Here is an 18,425-nt window from a genome sequence, read left to right as displayed (position 1 = left end):
GTATAAAACTATTACTAAGACCAACTAAAATATCTTGGAACTTAATAGTACTATAGATTGGGAGGAAAATGGCATGATTCATATGGGACGTGTGGTTTGCACATGGTAATGTTTGCTTTGTGTGTAGAGGATAACAAATATTATTTCCACAGTTTTATTGAAGTTAAAGTTATATACTACATAAATTTGCATTCTTTACGTAGTATGGTGTAGTGTTAGAAGTGTACATAATATTGTGCAGGGGCGGATCTACTGTAAGGGCCAGAGGGGCCAGGCCCCACCTTTGTAATCCTCTGTAATTTATTATTTGTAGTTGTTATTGCAAACACTATGAAGCAGGTATGATATTCAACACTAATAGTCCATCAATGGCCTTTGTTCCATGTGAGCGGGCCAGACTCTACTGGCCCCAACCACCTCGTCTCCACGTGTTCTCAGCGGCACATCAGTCGACTGGCTCGGCTGCCTGGAAGAGTGGCAGTGTTGATGGGTGTTGCTGGCAAGTTATCCCGTCATTTGGGGCTGGACGAAGCTGGCCCGTTGCGCTTTCTTTTTTTTTTAATGCTATTCGTTCGGGGCACAGACCTATAGACATCTTTTGCCCCTACTTGCACCATATGATATGAACCTGCGCGCAATTGGAATTGTGTAAGAGTAGAGTGTTGAATGTGAGGAAAGGAACGTTAAGGATGACACAAACACCCAGTCCCCAGGCCAAGGATATTAATCACTTACAATTAAAAACCCCTGACCCGGCCGGGAATCGAACCCGGGGTTGCTGGGTGACAGGCGGGCGTGTTGCCCCCTACACTGCGGGGCGGGACTGCGCTGGCTTTATTTCACGTTCGTTTAATTAGGCTGTGTATAGAAGTATCATTATTGCAGTTCGGCAATTCTCAATTGTTTGGTGGACAAGTGAGTGTCTAATTTAAGATGAACAGAGTGGATTGATTATTAAACTTTAGGTGCTTACCAACCAAATGATTTCACGTTGTCTCAACTTGATGGCAAGAAAAAGAGAACTTTCTGTAATACATGGTTCAGTAAAAAGTCATGGTTAACAGTGAGTGAAGAGAAACAAAGTCTGTTTCATTTACACAGTGTGTTATTACGAGGTGAAGGATTGTTGTCAACGACTGGGTGTAAGGATCTAAAACATTTAAGTGAACGAATTAAAAGACATGAGGAAAGCACACTACACTTAGAGAATGCCTGTATATATAAAATATTTGGGACTGTTAACTTTGGTGCACAAACTGACACTGCATATAAAATTTAAATCCAGAAACATACTGAAGTAGTCACAAAAAATAGACACATACTAGATAATAGTAGAGTGCTTAAAATTTTGTGGAACTCACGAGTTAGCATAATGAAATACAGGACTCAGCAAATCATGGTAATTTCTTAGATTTGTTATATCTTATTGGTAATCTCGATAGTGTGTTAGATGATCATCTGAACAGTATTTGTACATTAGTTTCTAAATATATGTCACACGTTATACAAAACGAACTATTAGACTGTATGTACCAAGTGTACATTGAAGACTGGGTCAAAGATATCAACGCTGCAACTGTTGTTTCTGTGCAGGCAGATAAAGCATCAGACATTACTTGCCAAAGTCAATTTGTTATCATATTGTGTACATTAAGGGCAATAAGCCTGTTGAAAGATTCCTTTCTTTTGAAAGCATATGGTCTCAGAGAGGTTATGAAGAAACGGCTTGAACCTTTCACAGTTGAGGAAAAGCTGATAGCTCAGGCCTTCGATGGAGCCGCGGTGATCCAAGGGAGAAAGGGAGGTGTTCAGGCTCTGATGCAGAATTCTCCATATGCCAAGTACGTTCACTGTTACGCTTGTCAACTAAATTTGGTCATACGAAATGCTTTTGCAAGAACATAAAATCTGTTACGTTGTTCTTCGCAAACATTATACAGGATTCACTATGTTTTTCTCTTCATCCCCTAAGAGAAGTTATGTCTTGCGATCAGTTTGCAATAAGCGAATTCCAACAGTTTTTTCCACAAGATGGAACTTTCAGTCTCGGGTTGTGAGTAGTGTTCATGAAAACAAATCACATTTATTGGAATGTTTTGAGAAGATTGAGAAGGATGGTTGGGATGATGTAACAATAAGGGAGGGTTTTGGTTTTAAAAAATTACTTAACAATTCAGAACTTTTGTTTTTTCTGAAATTCTTCTATGAGATGATGAAACATGTTGATATTTAGTATAACACGATTCAGATGCAGAGTGCTGATGCAGGTACCATATCCAATGCATTACAACGTTTTGAATCAGCTGTTTCTAAAATAAGAGAGAACACGGAAAGGTATCAAGTGGATGAAGATGAATGTTCTACTCCAACAACAAAAAGATCTAAATACAGCCCTGGTGTAGATGCCAAATAAGTGTGTGATATAGTGACCGATTCCAACAGTCTCACATATTTAGTAGTTTTGAAATTATTGATCCGAAAAAGTTTACTACGCTCAGAGAAATTTTCCCAACGAATTTAGTAAATATTTTTTCACGGAGTTACAGTCCATTTATTTCCCAACAGAAATTAAGAAACAAACTTTCAGTGATTTATGGCAATGATACCTTTAAAGATATTCCTTCAGTCTGTGATTTGTGCACATTCTTCATGAAATATTCCTGCGAAGAATCATTCTCTGAGGTACACAAAAGTCTACAAATTGCACGTACTACTCCAGTTTTAACAGCAGAAGCAGAGCAAAATTTCAGCACATTAAAAAGAGTCCAGAATTACTTTAAGAATAGTATGGGTCAACATAGACCGAATTCACTCGCTGTTTGTTTAATTCATAAGGAGGAAATTGACGAAATTCCTAACTTCAACAACAGAGTCATTGAAATGTTTGCCAGTCAGAAGAACAGGCGTGCTAGACTTCCATTTATTTATTTGTAACTATTTAGTGTATATATTCAGGCCGATCTAGGGAAGTGTGACAGGCTTCCGCAGCCGGCACAATTCCTATCCTCGCTAGATGGGGCTTCATTCATTCCATTCCTGACCCGGTCTATGACTTGAAACAGGCTGTGGATTTTCATTTAGGCTGATGTATTTTGCAATATATACATTGTATATACTATTTTAATCATACAATGTATGTTTTTAATTCACCATTGTAATCACACCATAAAGAGTCATGATTTATACCTGTATTTGTACAATTATCCTTGGCTGATAATGACAGAGAATCTATTGAAACCGGTATCGAATGTACAAAAGTTGTGATGTTTTAACTGTAATGTAAAACTTTTAAACAATATATAGTATTGAAAAGGTGGAACTTATTGTCCTTTCTTTGATGCGTATATATATATTATAACCATCAATAAAAAAATTACAAATTGGTATGTCTAAGTAAAGTCATACTGTCTTACAGTCACCATTGTTTTAGGACATACCGTCTCGTAAGCCTACCCTCACAAATTGCTATCTCCGTGGAGATTCTCCCCACCATCCAGCGCAACAATATGGCATTCTCACGACACTCACCACAAGAGTGACACGAATTTGTGAGGCATCAAATATCCACAAGGAGATGGACATACACCAAGTCACATTCAAGGGTAATGGTTACAACGATACACAGATTCATAGAGCCCTGCATCCCAGAAGGACAACTAACCAACTTCTCAGAAAGAGGTGAATGGAACTGCCTACCTGCCTTACATTCACAATACTACAGAACGAATTCCACAAGCAAAATATAAAAACCGTGTTTGGCACCATCACTAAAACTGCTCACAATTTAGGTAAAAGCAATGACAAATTGTCCCAACAATTACACCCTGGGGTGAACAAAATTCCCTGTACTTGCAGCAAGGTATACATTGGTCAGACATGCCAGTCCATTGGGACTCCCATCAAGGAACACCAAGGAAATATTCGTCTCAACCAGCCAGACAGGTCAGCAATAGCTGAGCACGCCTTGTTGTCGGGTCATGTCGTCGTGTTCCAAGATGTTCCAGCTCTTACTCACACTAAACACTACAGGTGTAGGATTATACGGGAAGCCGTGGTAACATCTAAAAATCCTAACAATTTCAACTGGGACACTGGCTATCAATTAACTAATACATGGTTGCCAGCCATTAAGGATTTAAGATAGTTTTCTTCCCTGCCCTCTCTCTACTGTTATTTTGTTTCGGTGTTTTCCAAATTAGTACATTAGTCGTCACCACATGGTTCATTCCAAGCTATGTTTTATGTGTCATATTTTCATGACGAATGTACACCGGTTATACACCCCCCCCCTCACATCATCATCCTCTGGTTTTCTCCACACACTTTCTTTCCATTCTTCAGCTCTGTTCTATTCTGGTGTCTTTCATTGCACTTTATTTGTTTCTATTTACTTCTGCTACCACATTTGTTCCTGATTCGTCTAATGTCTTCTCTGTTACTCTTCACACACACTTCATGTAACAGAATATCTTAATGTTGATATCAGCACCCGTTTGGAATACTAGTGCTGTGCCAGCATACAGCGAGCAACCTGGTGATGAATGAGCATACCACTACAGCTCCAACAATAAAGGATACTTAAATTCAAACCCTCATTATTGTAGAAGTCTTCCTTGTGAACACTCAAGATTTTCTTCCAAAGACATGGAGCAAAGTTCTCTGCGAAACGTTAAGAGTTTCACCTTGTTTTCTTGACACGGCATAAGCCCAAAAGCCCATGTTATGTCTACAAGCACGGGCTGTGAAAGCATCAATGTTAACAATGTTCATCATGTTATGAAGGGGATCATTCAACTTAAATGAGGTTACAGAAACAAAGCAACTTTATTATACAAAATTTCAGGAGTTACATTGTTATCTGGTACATGTCATTAGTCTGAAGAGAAACTCACTGAAGACATACACTCCTCACTGTTATTGACCTATGCAAATACCAGTTGTGAGAAATACAATACTCGCACAATGTTACATTTCCCAGCAATTCTGTCTTAATGTTTGTGTAACTACTTCAATTTGCTTCACGTTGCACTGACCCAGATAAGTGTCACGGCTACAATGGAATAGGAAGGGCTAAGAGTGGGAAGGAAGCAACCATGGTCTTAAGGTACAGCCCCAGCAATTGCCTGGTGTGAAAATGGGAAACCACAGAAAACAATCTTCAGGGCTGCCAACAGTGGGGTTCGAACCCACTAATTCCTGAATGCAACCTGATAGCTACAGGACCCAAACCACACAGTCACTATTTCGGTTTGTAACTAATTAAATAACTTTGTTTATTAGAGAAATTGTATCTATTGCATGTGGTATTTATTTACTTTCATGTTTCATTATGCCTGTATCACAGATAAACAGATTAGATAGCAAGTGAGTAGCTGCATGATTAGGGTCAAATGGCTGTCAGCTTGCATTCAGGAGATAGGGATTTGAACCTCAGTGTCAGCACCCCGAAGATGGTTTTCTGTGGTTACCCAATTTTACACCAGACAAATGCTGGGACTGTACCTTAATTAGGGCCACGGTCACTTCCTTCCCACGCCTAGCCCTTTCCTATCCGATCATCGCCATACAGCAAATAGTAAAAATAAAAATAATAAAAAACAGATACACAGGAGAAACAAGGAAAGGAACACAAAATAGGACAAACACAATGGCAGGTCACGGTGTGAAAAGAGACAGCAACAGAAAGATGAGACAAACACAAACATGAAAAAACAAAAGGACAATTTCCACAGCTTCATACACTGCCATCAATGAATAGACATGCTCTCTCTTCATCAACCCCAGCTCTACCACATTCATCTCTTTTCACCCTGACGAATTATACACTAAAATGATTTAAAGTAACCTGACACCATAAAACTCAGAACTGAAGTCAGACTGTTCCTATGACCTGAGAACTCTAGTCTAAACCGTTCACCACACAGACCACTGGGGCCTGGGCCAAAATGGGTGTTCTCATTCATACAAAAAGTGTTCAATGGGGCTCTTGTAAGGGGTCTCGGCTGGTCAATCCATTGATGAAACCTTACTGTCTACAAGCCATTTCCCTGTAATAGACCTTGCTTCATGGCAGGGAGCAAAGACATGCTGATGAAGACAAAGATATTTTGTGATAGATGGTACACAACAGGTCAAAATGCCATTGCACTCTTCTATATTGTTACGAATAAAACACCATCTGTTTTCTTTTATTTATTTCAGGATGACCCCAATAAACTTACTTATTTCAGGATGACCCAATAAACAAAAAAAAAAATATTCTATTCAACCATGAATGACCACACTCACTAATTGCTGTTCATTTACAAGTCTCCATTCTTTACACATAGCAGGGAGTCCCGGCTCTTTGGAATTACCTGAGAGGGCTATAATCCTATTAACAGGCTTGTCCTACTTTCATTTTTCGAAGTCCAGTCACCACACATAGCAACTGCATACAAACAGCTAGATTTGAACACAGGCCTACTCACCACACAACACACACAATGGCTGTTTGTTGCTTTGACTCCGAGACAGCTCAGTAATTCAGAGTCAAACAAAATGAACAACTAAACAGCAACAGCTCAACGGTGTTAAACAGCAAGACAACACGCCTCACAACAACGACCATTAACAATGTTCCAATTACATTCATGATAGCTGCTCCAGTCGCTGACTCTATGATGGTCCTCAGTACGCACGCGCACACAGAGTGAGAGAGTACTCTAAGGCAGTACACAGTCTTCTGTTCTGCACACCGTCTTCAGTCCAGCTACTCACTCAACACTCTGATGCAACAACTACTACTCATTCAGACTCCGATGGGACACCAGCAACAGCCAACAATGGTACCAAATCCCAACACACCGAGTCCAACTCCAACACTGTCTGTGATTAGCCTCCTTTTTAAAGCTCTGACGATGTGCACTGGAATATTCGCAATGAGGCTAAAGACAGCATATTCTCGTTCTATCTCCAAGAAACTCATAGGGAAACCAGCCAAAGAGAACAATACACGGAAAGGCCGGCCAGGAATTCCCGGTCATGTGAATCACTAGCCCCTTCCATGAAGTACCAAAAGGGGCATTCACAGAGCTGGCAGAGTTCCATGGAGTATCACAAGGCCTAGTCCATTTCAAGGTAAACACACCTACACTAAAATACCACCTTCTGTGCACTACGCATGTAGAATGTATAATTTAATTTCTGATGAAATCATTATCATTTCCCCCAACAACTAAAACACCCCCACTACCAATAATATTAATAACACTACCCAGCATGATTTTTGTGGCAAAGCATCTGATATGTGATTTTAACTAAATAAGGTCTCCTGATTTCAGAAATTTCATTGGTTCTATTGTATCACATCTAGTTTTCATGTTATTTGCCATTTACTGTCTGAAAATCTGCCACTGCGACACAGTGCTGCTTTGTGATAACAGCGAATCGGCTGTTGTTAGAGTGGCCGTGCTTTGCTGAAAAAGGCTGTACTACTTCATAAAGAAAGATTCTAGCTTTGATTCCTGTGGCACATTCCGTTTCACTAAAACAAAATATTACCACAATGCAAACTGTTTTAGATAAAATCAAATATCATGAGCACCGGTGTGATTTGTGAGGTGACTTGAAGGAGTGTGGTATTCTATTAGGACAACAAGCAGGCTACACTAAATTCCCTTGTTATTTATGTGAATGGGACAGCAAGGCTAGGGACAAACACTGGTCTACACCTTCCTGGCCCAAGAGACAAGTTTTGACACCTGGTGTGCAAAATGTTACAAATGCTGCCTTAACTGATCCACAAAAAATATTTTGCCACCGCTACACATCAAACTGGGAATCGTGAAGCAGTTCGCTAAGGCCTCGGACAAAAGTAGCCCGTTTCAAGTACATTGCAAGCAAATTTCCACATTTTAATGGACCACAAATTAGAAAGCTTCTGAAAGACAGGAACTTTGAACAGAGGATGAATGCCATGGAACTTGCTGCATGGAATTCAATAAGAGACGCCATAATGAAGTTCCTAGGAAATGTTAAGGGTGAACAATATGAAACAATAGTGAAAACAATGTTGGATGATATGAAAGAATTGGAGGTGTAGAATGAGACTGAAACTGCAGTTCCTTCATTCTCATCTCGATCACTTTCCGGAAAATCTTGGGGCTGTTAGTGAAGAGATGGGAGAGAGGTCCCACCACAACATCAAGGAGGCAGAAAGAAGATACCAGAGGAGGTGGGATGAACCAATGATGACCGACTACTGTTGGTGTTTGAAAAAACAGGAGACAAACTTGATGCAGTATGACGCTGGGCAGGCAAGCGTTCATTCCAAGGGGACATCTAGGACTGTTAAAGTTTATTATGTTCACATTTATGAATTCATCAAGATACTGAATAAAAGTTACATAGCCCGCCTGGTGGTTATTATCGTTAAGGCGCTGAAATCTAAACGGTCTGACACCGAGGTTAACTGGGTCGAGTCCCGTTGGTCGAAAAAAATTTCACCATCAGAATGTTGGCCGGCAGGGCAGGGGAGGTGGTGGTATACAATTTCTAATCACTAGATTGCGTGCCAAAAGCCTGAATTCAATTCTAAACTCCTCCGCAGTGCTCATATGGAGTGAGGGCATATGACGCTGTTGATGGTGATTCGTCCATCGGATGGGGACGTTAAGCCTTGAGCAGACCCCTTGGTGCTATTCGACAGGAGTAGGCTATGTGCCAGCACCGGGTTTCACCCTCTCCATACTATTATATATCACGTCATTCATCTCATTAACTCCTCTGATTAGGTTGACATTAGGAAGGACATTCGGTCATAAAAACCCGCCATGACAGATTCATCTCACCTCATACCCGACCCCGTACGGAAACGGGACAAGGATTGGTGTTTAAGAACCTTCGGTTGGACAAACAAACAAACTGAATAAAAGTTACATTGTTTGCTTGTAAAACACGTTTAATTGTCAAAATAAATTGCTTTCATTGCCTCAGAGTTCTTTGTTTATGTGTTTTTGTATAAATCAATATTATATTACTATAAATGCTAAATATTCCATTGTAATTTTATACTCAATAATTATTCATTGTATATAATAATTCAAGACAATATTCAACTATTTCAAAATATATATATAATAATACAAAAAATTATAAATAACGTATATATAAAATTACCAACATTTTTCAATGCTTTTGTATATGCAATATTCAGGTTTATCTCTTATTTTGATATACCTATTGCGAGAAAACGTGACGTGATATGTAGAAACATACAACGGATTCGTGTTCAGTGACCCAAAATTAGATAAGATCGCCTATCACACCTCTTGCCAAAAAAAAGTTTGAAAATGCTGGGTTGTGTAATACTAATACTGTACTTTTATGACCCACAAACACCTTCTATAATTTTTGGAGACATTGAGAAGCCAGAATTTTGCCCTGCAGTCTTTCTCATGCCTATTAAATAACCAGCATGAGGCTGGCATATTACAGCATCTTCAAATACCACTGGACTGAGCCAGGACTGAACTTGACAACTTGAGCTCAGAAAGATAGCATCCTACCATCTGAGCCACAAAGCCCCGCTTTACTCAACGAGTAGCCTAATACCTACAATACAATTATATAGCTTATCCTAAATCAGGATTTAGATCAATTTTTTTTCTACTAATTTTTCTTCTTCTTCCATATCCCTTATCCAGGAAGCTGCTGGGTCGGGCAGTGGATCGTTGACCTCCATCTACCTCTTATAACACCCTTGTGACACAAGAGATATGTGTCGCTTCTGGGGTATTTCTTAGCTATTGTGTACTGAACCACTTTGATGCTTCATATAGGCTAATGTTATGGTGGGTTTGCCGCACCCAAAGGCATTTTATACGTAAATGCCAGGTGATATAGATATTGAACCCCATAGGGAACCTGAAATATTTGTCCCGAATGAATAAATTTGTAATACCAATATAAATGGTCCGTTATTGAACTATGCATGCGTCTTCGTGGGTGTGCTTTTTACCAACTGATGAGCCCAACTTAGCACACTGGGGTGAAACCCTGGCAACTAGGAATGAGTTAGCTGGAAAATTTATAATGTCCACTAATAGACTCATTCGGGACAAATATTTCAGGTTCCCTACGGGAATCAATATCTATATCATCTGATGGCCAGGCAGGCATCAATTTTTGGTAATGAGACTGACTCTCATAGTGCACTGGCACCGCCGGTGGCTCCAAATAGCCTATGCAGTGGCCTCCACGGGATGCACTAGCCATGCATCTTGGTGGGTATGCTAGTTACCAACTGATGAGCCCAACTTAGCACACTGGGGCAAAACGCTGGCAACCACGAATGAGTTAGCTAGAAAATTGATAATGTTCAATAATTAACCATTTATATCAGTATTATAAATGCCAGGTCTCAATGAGGCTGCAACTTAACTTGGAGAACAGAAGATGCCTGCTGGATTTCAGTGGTATTTCCTTCACTGACTAAAGAATCCCTTTACAGAGAAGGGTTATTTACCACCGCCCGACACTCCACATTGAGTCACTGGCTGTATAATCCATCCCACAGCAGGTCACCCTGGCCAGACTAGAATTAAGTACAGTAATTCGCAAAGTTTGAGGTGCAGAGAGTAATCGCTAAATTGGAAATTAATATGACAATACAAACAACACTTACAGGTATCCACGGATTTTCAGTACAGTAAGGCAGACAACAAGCTCTCGCACTCCTATTCAGCACTAATATACTTTCACGGGAAAATGCTACCCTTCTTAAAATTTCACAAGTGCTGATCAGAAAAGCTGGTAATTAGGTCCTGCCAACACGAATTCGGAGATTATATAGGTGCTGCCGCACAGCAAGTACCACAGAGTCCTATAAAATCTGAACCTAGTACCCACGGTGCCAACTTTCACCCTTTGTAAATTGATAACAATAAGCCATTTGACAATGTTACCTACTGCCTCACAACGCTATGAGAATCACTTCTTTCTCAGCATGGAACGCATCAGTCAGTGCAAAGACTATGAGTGAACAGTATGTCGTGCTGTGCAGATGGATTATTATGAATTTCATTACATGTAATGATGGATTTCTGCACGTTCTGAGTAGGGGCAATTAACCTTTTTCAGTGGTAAACGTATTTGTCATAACCATCGACAAGTGGCTAAATCACATTGGTAAAAGGTAATCCAGTGAAAGTGTTTCAGCGAGTGCCTGTTCTCCGACAAAATACCAAATAAAGAACAGGATGCAAAATTTAGCTGTACGTTTCCAGTCCATATCTGCTTCAACTCTTGTCTGTAAGGTAATTTATTTGACAAAAATAAAAGTGTGAAAATATCAAGACAATTATCTAAATCTAGGTTTCACTAACATTCTTGTGAATAACCAGGAGTGGCCACACTATGTTCTTTGCTTGAATACTTTAGCCAGCGATAGTCAGAAACCAGTAAAATTTACAAGACACTGCCACACAAAACATCCAGCACATGTGAGTAAACGTGTCTATTTTTTTTTGGTGCCACAAGCAACAATTAAAAGGAAATGTCAAATTCCTAGAAAAACATGCTGTAGTTCATAAGAAAGCAGTAAAAGCATCCTTAGAGGTATCTTACCTAACTACAAAATCTATGTAGTCACACATTATTGGTGAGAAATTCCTTCTTCTGAAGCTGTAACGATGAGCATGACCATGCATGGAGAAAAGTACAATGAGTGTGAAAATCATACCACTGTCAAGAGACAAAGCGGATCAGTGTATTGATGCAATGCCCTTGAATATTAATATACAATTATTAATAACACTTCCTCATGATAGTCCAAAATAATTGAAACATGTTGGCCTAGATGACAGGGACCTCTAAATAAATAAGAATTTGTACCGGCACCAAGTAGATTCTGTCAAATGAGGCCTACAGTCTGCAAATGAAATGTCATATGGCTTTTAGTGCCGGGATATTCCAGGACGGGTTTGGCTTGCCAGATGCAGGTCTTTCTATTTGACACCTGTAGGCGACCTGCACATCGTGATGAGGATGAAATGATGATGAAGACAACACATACACCCAGCCCCTGTGCCATTGGAATTAACCAATTACGGTTAAAATCCCCAACCTGGCCGGGAATCGAACCTGGGAAAGTGTGAATATTGTACATCATGCCCAACTTCTCGTATTTGTTCGCTATTGTCACTAAAATGATATTTATGATGATATTTTATTTTGTAAAGCTCTAAAAGGGAGGACAACAGAAGATATTTTATCTCTTGTGAATTTTTTTTTTTTTCCAAGACAATAATCTCTCATGGAATAATTGCATTGGTATATGTTCAGATTCCAGGCCAGGGATTTTTACCTGGATCTGAGGCCTGGTTCGAGTCCCACTCAACCTACGTGATTACAATTGAGGAGCTACCTGACGGTGAGATAGCGGCCCCGGCCTTGAGAGCCAGGAATAACAGCCAAAAGAATTCTTCGTGCAGACCACACATCACCTCGTAATCTGCAGGCCTTCAGGCTGTACAGCGGTTGCTTGGTAGGCCAAGGCCCTTCATGGGCTGTTGCGCCATGGGGTTTGGTTTGGTATATGCTCAGATCGGACGCCTGCATTTCCTGGTACTAAAAAGGGATTCAGAGCAAGAGCGCGTACTGTCAATTAATCTGCAATATTCACACACTGCATGATACATCGGGGGGCAATGGCTTCAAAAGCATTACAACCTGAAGCCAATATTATATACCATTTTCTATTCTTTGCGATGAGATGCGACCCATGCATGATACATTTTTAATGCTCAAGGAGGTATGTCTGTTGTCGCGTGGTCAAGTCTTTTGTCGCATTGTGGAGTTGGAGGATGAACTTTCAGTTTGCCTGCTTGACAGTAATCCTACATCTGCATTTCTGTTCATGAATGGGAAATGGAATCTTACACTGTGCTCCTTAGTTGATGTGTTTAAGAAACTGAACAAACTTAATGTATCACTTCAAAGTCAGAATAGAAATATCATCTTGCAAAGTACCAAAGTACTCACCTTTAAGAAAAAACTGGATCTGTGCAAAAACCAGTTAGAGAAAGGTAACTGAAATGTTCCGGTGCCTGAATGAATTCCGGGAAGAAAATCACCTGGCCTTAAGTATGATTAAAGTCATTGTTAGAAAATCTCAAAAACCTTTTGCTGGAAATTTGAAGATAAATTTCTATAACCTTCATGTGAATATGACTGGATCCAAAGTCTGTTTGATACAAATGTAACGTCACACTTGTCAAAGTCGTCTCACGATTATTTCTGGATGTATACTGGGAACAAATATCCTAATTTAACAAGAAAGGCAGTGGACACGCTTTTAACTTTCACATCCACTTATATGTGTGTCAGCATTTTTTGCAATGGCATCCAGCAGATAAATTAATTCTCAATCTTGTTGCTAGTAGGGGATCTGCAAGTTGTGGTCTCAAAGATTCAGCCAAATTTCTTTATCATCACAAGTTCAAGCCCACCCATCACACTGAACCAATAGGTGAAATTGAATGACCAGATGTTGAACTTTATAATATATGTCTTCTTTGAATAACTTTGCTTAGTTCAGCGAATGTATTTAAACACTGCTCTGCTGACTCTTAATTCTGTTTAAATATTGTTAGTGGATATATTTTTATATTAAGTGTATTTCATGTTTTTGCAAGAGTGCTAACATACATAAGACTTTTGCATTGAAATGTTAAAAAACATTCTAATTTAACCAATACTAAAGGGTACACTGATGTGGGCTGGTAACAAACTGATCAGTGATATTTGTGAAGTGAAATGAGCCAGTTTAATAATCCACAGATTATTGTACATCCAACCATGATATTTCTGAGTTAAAATAGTTGTAATATTAAAGCTTCAGGGCTACAGGAACATTTTCCACAACCCAAAGTATTCAGGCAATGGGACAGCAGTGAAGTAGTAGATCTGGACTCGCCTTCTCCAGAATGAATAGCCTGATGCTAATACTCTTCACTTAGAAATATTGTCAGGAGGCAGTCTTTCAGAATCTGGAGATGAAGAAACGGCAGATCCTTCGGCTTCAATGAATGAGGAAAATTTAATTAGAATTGCAGCTCCAAAGGAGTCCGAAACAAATGGAGTAAATAATATTGGACAGGCCCGTTCAGCTACTATTTCACATAATGATAATTATAATTGTAAGCCTCTAACTTTTATAACAGTGCCTGCAACTGGGAATGGGACAATGTCACAATTGCTATTAAAGCCCCACCAGCTCCAGTAACTGTACAGACTGTTACACCAGCTCCTCGCTTAGTTTCTGCTGGTACTGGTGATCAAGTTACTAAAACTAGTATTGTTACTGCATTGCAGCAATCTGAAGGTCCTCTCGTGACAAAAACTATTAAACTTACACCTGTGACACTCACAAATTCAATGAAAGGATTGCAACAGAAACCAACAATGAGTGATAAAGCACTCTTGGGTCAAGATGCAGTGCTGCCATCAGCGGTGCTGCTGAACAACACTGAGAAGAAGATTAATTTTTTTGCTAGTTGCTTTACGTCGCACCGACACAGATAGGTCTTATGGCGACGATGGGACAGGAAAGGCCTAGGAATGGGAAGGAAGCAGCCATGGCCTTAATTAAGGTACAGCCCCAACATTTGCCTGATGTGAAAATGGGGAAACCACAGAAAAACATCTTCAGGGCTGCCGACAGTGGGGTTCGAATCCATTATCTCCCGGATGTGAGCACATAGCTGCGTGCTCATAACCACACGGCCAACTCGCCCGGTAGCAGAAGATTAAAAATGATGTTTTAGTTCCCAAATCACTGCAACCAAAGACTATATCAATAACACCTACTAAATTACCTGCACCCAGTGTTCTCCCTAAGACCTTTTTAGTTGGCGCACCGCCCTGTCGTTTTTACAGACCGCCCGTCTACCATAACCTAGACATATGCTAGTTACATAACATTAACACATATTTGAGATATTGGGTGCTACAAATTGAACACACGGTAGTTTAAATGTTTAGCTCGACTATCACTTAGTATCGTGCGTGAGTGGTGTATGGATTAGCATGGAATCGCATACGAGCACTCTATTCTGCATGACATTAAAAACCTGTATGGCATTCCACACCAACTGAGTGATAAGCCTCGGAATTACATGTTTATGAACGAAAAGTAGAACACTAGAAGTTCAAAGAATTTTTTCACAGTGTCAAACTTTTCTATGATTTAAGACCATCCTTAACTCTTTCCCGCGGATTGCGTAGTAAAGCGTACTGGAGTCGTACATTGTCTCCCCCGGGTTGCGTAATAAAGCATGCTCGACTTTCAAACCAACTTCCTCTGCCATCTGTCTGCCAAAAATATAACTTTTTGGAACCAGTGAATTCCCTACGCTTCCTAGATACAACTGGCATGCACAGAATCCTAAAATAAAGTGTTCTTTTATACGTTTTCTTAGAGAGAAGAGACAGCTGACTGAATGTAAATTAAATACATTGCAGCAACATGGCTGCTCATAACTAGTTGAGTGCGGAGGTTATTTGTTACAAAGTACATCAATATGTCGACAAATGTAATGATAGTGAATTTGATGTTGTAGGTATGATAATTAAAATGGTATGGGAAGCAGTTGGGACAGGATATGAATCTGAGAGAAATCGGAATACGGCACAGGACAGTAAATGTTCATTCAGGTATCGTCTCCTTTTAAAATATTAGGCCTACTTGGACATAACATGATTATCAGTTTTAATTCTCCAGTTAATTCTGTTTCGGACTATGAGCCTCGACGTAATTACGTAAGACTCCAACTAATGTCAATTTATCTTACAATCCCATTTAGTGAAAAATTGTTTATAATTTGTATGTCTGAGAGGAAGTATGATTTGCTATCTAATTATCTTGATCCGATGGATCCCGAAAATGAAATAAATTAGGAGATTCAGGGTGAATTCGTACGTACTCTGCACCACCAACAAAATAAGAGTCCCATTAGCTCCAGCAATTCAGACGGACTTCAAGAACAAGCAATTTAACTTTATGCACCATATTGGATGCTTCATCATGTATCATTCTGAACGGGGGGGGACTTTGCGTGTAATTAGGTGATCTCATTGTATCATTTTAGAATAACTATAATGTATTTTCCACTGTTACAAAATTTAAAAGCGATATCTTGAATGGTTTTCACACAATAAATTATTTAGTGAAGGTACTCCACAGCTATAGCTGTCTAGCAAATTATTACCTTATGTTTTGCCAGACAGCGAGTCAGTGATAGTCCGTGTGGAAGGGTTAAAACCACTGTGTTTCAAATACGTTGTTCTACAAGTGATATGGCCGAGGATGACCTTTAAATAGGTCGAAACTAGTCCCATTAAATGTTTATTTAATAAACACTATTTAATTTGTATTGAAGAGGTAAATTTAACTCCCTTATTATTTTAATTTGGTTTAACCAATGCATGTCAACTACCAACTCAACAAAAGCAATTCACATACTTCAAACACTCTCCAGCACGACTTCTAGACAAGACTGATCAAAACAACCCCTGTTAAACAATAACAGAGATGCCAACTTTCAAGAAAGGCAAATCGTAATGCAGCTGTTAAGGCACCGTGGGGGGGGGAATGCGGCGGCGGTCGTAGATTTTCTTTTTTGAGATATTACTAACATCATTGAAAGCTTGTAGTTCCTGTTTGGTAAACGTACACTGGTGACATGTTTTTTCTTCTTATATCATGTGCATCCTCTGCACTAACAGAGCACTTAACAGTTCAGAGTTCATATTAGCGCGGAATTCCGTCTTGTTCTTCCTCATCATGCGCATCTGAAAAATCGCGGCTACCCATACTACAAAACATGTGTGAATGAGATTTTGAGAAACGCAGTAAACAGGGCCGTTCTTTCGAGTATTCCTCCCTAAATTTTTGAACTATTTTTGGTTCATTACTAGCGTCACTAGTCACGGTAATGTAATCACATGTATTTTCCTGCACAAGAAATCGCTTCATTATTTCAAACCTATCGCATTTCGTAACACACGATTACCATATATCCTAGAAAAGCAATATATGTAAATTTGGCAACTAAATACTTCTCCAAGAGTCACCCACACAGTATTCACAATTAAACTGTGTTTGTCACCACTTTGCCACCAAAACAAAGACAAAAGAACTCGCATACTTTCATGGAAGTCTGATGACGGGACAAACAAAGACAACAACTCCGCAAGTTATACCAGTTCACAGGTGCCTATATTTCCGGTACTGGAAGCACACACTGCGTTCGGCATGTGAATACTCTAAATATTCTTAATCGAGGGACAGAAAAGGGGTATAAATGATTATGGAGAAATCCGGAAATAATATTCTGTAAATTCAAGCTGTAATGGCATTCCTTGTGTATCCTTTTAAAGACTTCATACACTAATTTAAAAATCAACAAAAAATCGTAATTTGTGGTGTGCGATTCGTAAAGGCGTAATTACGATGGGTGATTCGTAATTGTTACTATTGAATCGTAATAGTTGCCATCACTGCAATAACTCAACTCCACCGCACACACGCACACCTGTTCTTTCATTCACAATGAGGAGGAGCCCCAGGGCCGTGAAATTTATGGCTCGTCGACCGGTACCGGTCTTGAATTCCCCATCTTAAGAATTTATCCCGACTGAATGCTTTTAGTTGTGGGTTAGAATATGGAAATTTATATAGTGATTGACCAGTGTGCGGCCTAGCACTAGGCGCTGTCTAATTTAGGATAACTTTCAGCCTCTTGTACTTGAGGCCTTGGGTTTCGTAGTTACCTAGTGAGTTTATGAGTGGATTACCCGCTTGGGGTAGCTTCCTGTAAAATTTCTCAGCCATGTTCCGTCATCTGTCTGTAAGGGTTGTAATGTGACACTCATTGTGAATGTTGACATTAAGCATGTACCAATCGACACCCTTGCTCCTTGCCACTCTCCATGCATACAGCAGGCCGTTTGAGGTTCCGAATTGGATTGAGAATTTTCTGGCCATATTGCCACTTTCTCTTTGCCTGCAATATGATCCACTTCTTTGAGTACCTCATAAATGACAGCTTCTTTTTATGAGTTGATGTTACAAGCCACCATCAAACCTACTTATGTTACCTTATTATCAATACTCTGAGGAAGGACTGCATCCTATGTCAGTTTTTAGATGTCTGTGTTTTATTTTCACCTAGTGTTTAGCAGTGCTATGCTTGAGACTTTTAACCATTCCAAAGTGATCAAGTTTTTAAACATTTGTTAATATCTTCCCTTTCATTTTATACTTTGACCAACAAGCACATAACTTGTTTAAATTCTTTTAAGCATTGTATTTTTACTTCATCCTATTAATGTCACTTATTACTAAGGGTCTATTATATGTACTACATATTTGTATATCTTTG

The 18,425-nt window shown here is 39.5% G+C and overlaps 1 protein-coding gene across 4 annotated transcripts in view; it reads right to left on the bottom strand.

Moving 5' to 3' along the window:
* LOC136856840 (uncharacterized) overlaps positions 1 to 18,425 on the bottom strand; it is a 176,628-nt gene that overhangs the window by 146,974 nt on the left and 11,229 nt on the right. The gene's annotated exons all lie outside the window — the stretch shown is intronic.

Source organism: Anabrus simplex, chromosome 1, assembly GCF_040414725.1.
Source record: "Anabrus simplex isolate iqAnaSimp1 chromosome 1, ASM4041472v1, whole genome shotgun sequence".
Classification (NCBI taxonomy): Eukaryota; Metazoa; Arthropoda; class Insecta; order Orthoptera; family Tettigoniidae; genus Anabrus; species Anabrus simplex.
Note: the sequence above shows the minus strand (reverse complement) of the source record. Positions and strands in the feature narration are given on the sequence as shown.